Source organism: Panthera tigris, chromosome D1 (genome assembly GCF_018350195.1).
Source record: "Panthera tigris isolate Pti1 chromosome D1, P.tigris_Pti1_mat1.1, whole genome shotgun sequence".
NCBI classification, from domain to species: domain Eukaryota; kingdom Metazoa; phylum Chordata; class Mammalia; order Carnivora; family Felidae; genus Panthera; species Panthera tigris.
In genome coordinates, this window is record NC_056669.1 from 39,697,006 (window position 1) to 39,703,193 (window position 6,188).

The 6,188-nt window shown below is 39.4% G+C and overlaps 1 pseudogene; it reads right to left on the reverse strand.

Annotated features, from left to right (window-relative positions):
• Nucleotides 1-2,750: 2,750 nt before the first annotated feature.
• On the reverse strand, nucleotides 2,751-3,256 carry LOC122231474 (annotated as a pseudogene).
• Nucleotides 3,257-6,188: the final 2,932 nt, after the last annotated feature.

Consider the following 6,188-nt stretch of genomic DNA (forward strand, 5'->3'; position numbering starts at 1 on the left):
CCATGTACACGAAGTAACCACAGGTTGGGGCATATGCCCACATCCCAGCTCTTGACTGTCTTAGAATGATGACAGGCCCAGATGTCATGCTAAACCCCCTTACCGCCACACAAGTCCCTGATGCATTGGCTTGGACTATGATTATTGGAATAAAGACCTCTGGTTGATGATGGTGAGCTGAGCACCTGCTCCCTCCTGATGGTAAAATGGTAAAGGAAAACAGAATTCCCAGGATGAACAGAAAGTGAGCTAAGAGCAGCAACATCTGGGAAGATGGAGAGCAAATGGACATGTGTAACTGGCTTAGCAGAACTGAGAAGGCTGAATTATAAGCTAGCAGTGGGAACACCTAAGAATCAACCCAGTTTGCACTGCAGGTCCCCCAAAAGCTCAGGAATTGATGTAACTAGGCTCTTCTGGAAGTAATTGTGAAAGTGGAGCTAGAAAGGACACTGGTTGAAAGTGAGTCTAAACTCGTTAGGACCCCAGGTTCCTTCCCCAGCCCTGGTGGAAGGCAGATGATTCTTAGAAGGCAAAACACATGATGTCTGGGCTGCACGCACCAGGTATAGTTGAATGTCTTGTGCTAAAAATATGGGGCTTAAGTGATATACATGTCAAATGCTGAGATCCCAGCCTTTTTTTCCACAACTGCAGAATGCAGCAAGGAGGATTATTAACCTTCAGGCAGAAAGGTAAAGCATCTCCTCCAGGTAATCTATTAGGCCCAGGAAAAAATACCTGGGCCCTAACAGTGTAGACTACCCAAAGAGATGATCTGTTTGGATTAGGCTCTGCAAAGTCTGGGATTAGTAAACTCCACCAAGCCTCACCCTTGGGTACAGAGCTTCTTAGTGCCCCACCCTTAAAGTCAGACAGCTAAGGATCACCATACATTTTATTATAACAGGCCAAACAAAGAAACAGTTAAAAAGCAATGCAAGGGAAACAAATCATACCGAATGATCGAATAATGACGTTTGCATTGGATCAAAGTAGATTTCCTAATATGAATATGAATATAGGTATTTTAAATATGGTTTAAAATTTTTCTGTGGGCTGTACAGCAGACAAGACTGTGATTGTAAATGGAAATACTGAGAAAGTTAAACCGAGCTCTCATGATATAGTGAAAACCAGGATGCGGGGAAATCGGAGCAGTGTATAAGGAGATGAGGAGCTCGTGATGCTGATATGAAAGCAAGAACAGAGGCTTTTGAAGATTCCACATCCAGAGGAGGCCATGGACTCACTGCTTGTAACCCTTTCACATTAGGACTGGGAACAGACATGTCCCTCTAGAAAACCACTACAGTAGTTATAAGAACAGATGCTTGAAAATGCATTTTAAGACCTCTGATTGTCCTTGGAGCTCTATACATTTCAGCATGTAAAACACCATTAAATGAACATATAGCATTTCCTGGTGTTTGCATTCAACTCCATAAACTACTATAGCCTATGGGTCAAATCCAGCCTGCCATCTGTTTTTGAACAGATGGAGAGCTAAGAATAGCTACTGTTTTTTTAAAAAAATTAAACTTTCTATTATAATTGTAGATTCAAATGCAGTTGTGAGAAATAGTACAGAGAGTTCTTTATGTACACTTTAGCGTTGCCCCAATATTACTGTAGTGCAATCTTAGTACACCAGGATATTGACATTGGCGCAGTAAGATACAGATCATCACGAGGATGCTCACGTTCTTTTATAGCCACACCCACTTCCCTTTTACCCGTGCTCCCTCCTTGTCCCAGGGCAGCCACTGATCTGGTCTCCACTTCTATCATTTTCTCATTTCAAGAATGTTTTGCTGTCTAACAAAATACAACCATTTTGGATTGACTTTTTTTTCACTCTGCATAATTCTCGAGAGGCCTCTAGGGTTTTTTATGCATCAGTTTTTGTTTTGTTTTGTTTTGTTTTGTTTTGTTTTGTTTTTTATTGCTGAGTGCTATTCCGTGGCTTGGATATACCACTATTTTCTTAGAGCTGTTTTTAAAAAAAATTTTTTTAACGTTTATTTATTTTTGAGAGAGAGAGAGAGACAGAGCGTGAGTGGGGGAGGAGCAGAGCGAGAGGGAGACACAGAATCCAAAGCAGGGTCCAGGTTCTGAGCTGTCAGCACACAGCCCGACAAGGGGCTCGAACCCACGAACTGTGAGATCATGACCTGAGCCAAAGTCGGATGCTTAGCCAACTGAGCGACCCAGGTGCCCCTTCTTAGAGCTGTTTTTAATAGCATTTACTCACATTATTCATAGTGGCCCAGGTTTGTAGAAGGTGTTTAAGATTGGCTAACAACTTAGTCTTATCTTGGATTTTCTTTTAAAATTGAGAATAGAACTAGTTATGAGTTAAAGAATATTTCAGGATGACATGTTGGGTATACACTCAAAAGCTACACTGGTACCAATTCTATAAACAGCAAATGTGAGTGTAACTTTTTTAAGCTTATTAGTTCACATTTTGAAAATGCACCCTCATTTGTTTTCAAGTCGAGTACTGTAAATGGTTCTTGAAAGTCCGCTGTGGACATGATACACTCAGTCCAACTAGCTGGGGGCTTGGGAGTGAGCTGATGTGACCATCCAATGCGGAGTCTCATTTAGAGTTAAAAATCAAACTGCGTGACCCAAAAGTGACAGTTCCGGGCAGCATTCTTGGTTCCTCAGATAACACAATTCCCAAAGCTCTCACCATCCTGGTTATCCTCCTGGTTGGCTTTCACTTGCAACGGACCATTCTTTCAAGGAAGTTCACCAAAATTCTGAAAGTCACAGTTGGTACAGCACTGAGCGACAGTAGCTTTGGCATTTGATATTACAAAGTCACTTTCAGGAAAATATGTTCTCCATTCTGGGTCAAGGGGAGGTAAAACGGGAAGACTAAGACTCCCCAACGGCGTCTTGAGTTATGAGGTATCCAGATAAAGGTGCGTGTGCATGCTGCCTTTAGTTGGGCTCCAGGGTGCCCGGCTCAGCACTGTCCCGGAAGTCCTTATGAAGAGCCGGTCTCGGGGGTGTGACGCCAGCTCCAGGATGATTTGCTGAAGATGGGCCCTGCATTAGTCATTTTCTTTTCTCTTCGTCCAGTTCTGCCAAGATTCGCTGGTAATTTTCTTCTCTCTCTGTCCAGTTCTGCCAAGATTCCAACTCTATTTTTGCTTTGAAAATCTCTTCCAGCTTCCAGAAGCTGCCTGCGTTCCTCGGCTTGTGGTCCCCTGTTCCGCCTTCCCAGCCAGCATCGCTGCATCTCTCTGATCCTTCTTCTGTGGTCATTTCTCTCACTGACCTTTGTTTTGTACCTATTTGTTTTAATCATTCACCGGCGGAAGGACATCTGTGTTGTTTCCAGTTTGGGGCTATTATGAATAAAGCTGCCATGAACAGTCACGGAGAGGTTTGTGTGTGTGTGAACAGAAGTCGTCACTTCTCTGGGATCGATGCCAAGGAGTGCAATTGCTACATCATATGGTAGCTGCCAAACTGTTTTCCAAAGTAGCAATACCACTTTACATTCCCACCAGCAGTGCGATCCGATTTCTCTGTGTTCTTGCCAGCATTTCACGTCGTCACTAGTTTTTAACTTTTAGCTATTCTGATAGATGTGTAGCGATATCGTATTGTGGTTTTAATCTGAATTCCCTTAATGGCCAATAATGTTGAACATCGTTTTATGTCCTTTTTTTTGCAATCTGTGTATTCCCTTCGATGAAAGGTGTCTTCATGTCTTTTACCCATATTCTAATTGGATTGTTTTTTGCTGGTGAGTTTGGAGAAACTTTCAGACATTCTAGATGCTGGTTCCTTTTTAGATATGTGGTTTGCAAATATTTTCTCCCAGTAGCTTTTTGTTTTTTTCATTCTCTTAACAGAGCCTTTAGCAGAGCAAATGTTTTTAATTTTGATGACTTCCAATTTATCTATTTTTCCTCTTATGGATTGTGCTTTTCCTTCATGTGTAATAACTCGGTAGCTCCCATAGTGTAGAAACTATGTTTTTGTCCTAAAAATTTTATAGATTTACATTCAAGTCCGTCATCTATTTTTGTATAATTTTATAATTTTCTAATTACTACAGAAAGTTAATTTTTGTATAAATTATGAGACTTACCTATCTCATGTCTTGCTTGCTTTCTCTATACATTGAGTCTTCAGATTGGGTAGACTGAATCTTCTTTATTCTTTTTCGAAATTACTTTACTTATTCTAGCTCCTTTGCCTTTCCATATAAATTTTAGAATAATCCTGTCTATGTCTGCCAAAAAAAATCTTGCTGAAATTTTTATAGAGACTGGGTTAGGGGTGCCCGGGCGGCTCAGTCAGTTAAATATCTGCCTCTTGATTTTGGCTCCAGGGTCATGATCTCACAGTTCATGGGATTGAGCCGTGTGTCGAGCTCTGTGTTGAACATGGAGGCTGCGTGGGATTCTCTCTCTCCCTCTTTCTCTCTACTCCTCTCCCCAGCTCTCTTTCACTCTGTCTCTCAAAATAAACAAATAAACTAAAAAAAAAAAAAAAAAAAAAAAAAGGAATTAGGTTAAACCTGCGTATTGATTTTGGGAAAACAGATCCTTCCTATGAGTCTTCCGATCCATCATTATAACTCATTTATTTAAGTCTTTTTTTTTCATTTTTTTTCTCAGTGTTCCAACATACAAGTCCCACATGAGTTTTGCTAGATTTACACCTACTTATTTCATTAATTAGAATGATTGTGAATGGTATTATATTTTTAACTTCAGTGTCCATGTGTTCACTGCTGGTATATAGAAATACGATTGATTTCTGGATGTTTATATTGTCTCCTGCAAGCTTACTGACCTCATCTCTTATCATACGACTTCTTTTGTAGATTTCTTGGGACTTTCTACTAGACAGTCATGTCATCTGCAAATAGGGAACGTTTTATTCTTCGTTTCTGATCTGGGTTCCTTTCTTTTTTTTTTTTTTTTTTTTTTCCTTTTCCTTCACTTATCACACTGGCTAGAACTTAGAGCACTGTATTTGTAAAGTGGTGAGAATGGACATACTTCCCGTGGTTCTTTTTTTTTTAAACGTTTATTTATTTTTGAGACAGAGAGAGACAGAGCATGAACGGGGGAGGGTCAGAGAGAGGGAGACACAGAATCCGAAGCAGGCTCCAGGCTCTGAGCTGTCAGCACAGAACCCGACGCAGGGCTCGAACTCACGGACCGCGAAATCATGACCTGAGCCGAAGTCGGCTGCTTAACCGACTGAGCCACCCAGGCGCCCCACTTCCTGTGGTTCTAATGTTAGGGAGAAAGAAAGCATTTTCACCTTCAAGTAAAATATTATCCGTAGGTTTTTTGGTAAGTGTTCTTTATCAAGTTGAGGATGTTTCCTTCTGAGAGTTTTTTAATCATGGCAGGGTGTTTAATTTTCTCAAATTTTTCTTCATTAATTGATATGAACATGTGATTTTTCTTCTTTTAGTCTTCATCTGTCTTTAGGTAGATTACATTGATTCGTTTTTGAATATTGAAACAGCCTCGAATCCCTGAATAAATCTCACTTAATCATGGTGTATAATTCCTCTTATATATTACTGAATTTTCTTTGCTAATACTTTGTTAAGGATTTTTACATCAATATTCATGAGAGATATTGGTCTGCATTGTTTTTGGTCTTTGTCAAGTTTTGGGATCATGGTAATATTAGCCTATGAAAAAAATTGGGAAGTCTTCTATTTTCTGGTAAAGATTGTGTAGAATTTGTGTTACTTCTTAATCAAACTTTTATTAGAGTTTTCTAGTGAAAACATGTGGGCCTGGTGATTTCTTTTTTGATAGTTTTAAAATTATGAGTTCAAAAAAAAAAAAAGAAAAAAAATAAAATTATGAGTTCAGTTTCCTCAGTAGTTTTAGAATTATTCAAGTGATTAATTTGATAGTGGGTGGGTTGTGGTAATTTATGTTTTTCAAGGACTTGGTCCATTTCAACCACATTGTAAAATAAATATTTGTGTTCATAGCATTTATAACAGTGTTGTTCATAGCATTCCCTTATTATCCTTTTTGATTTCTGCAGAGTCTGCAGTAATATCCCCTGTTTCATTCCTGATATTGGTAATTTGTGTCTTCTTACTTTTTTTTCCCTTTGTCAGCCTTGCTAGAGATTTGAGAATTTTATTGATTTTTTAAAAAAACAATCAGCTCTTTGTT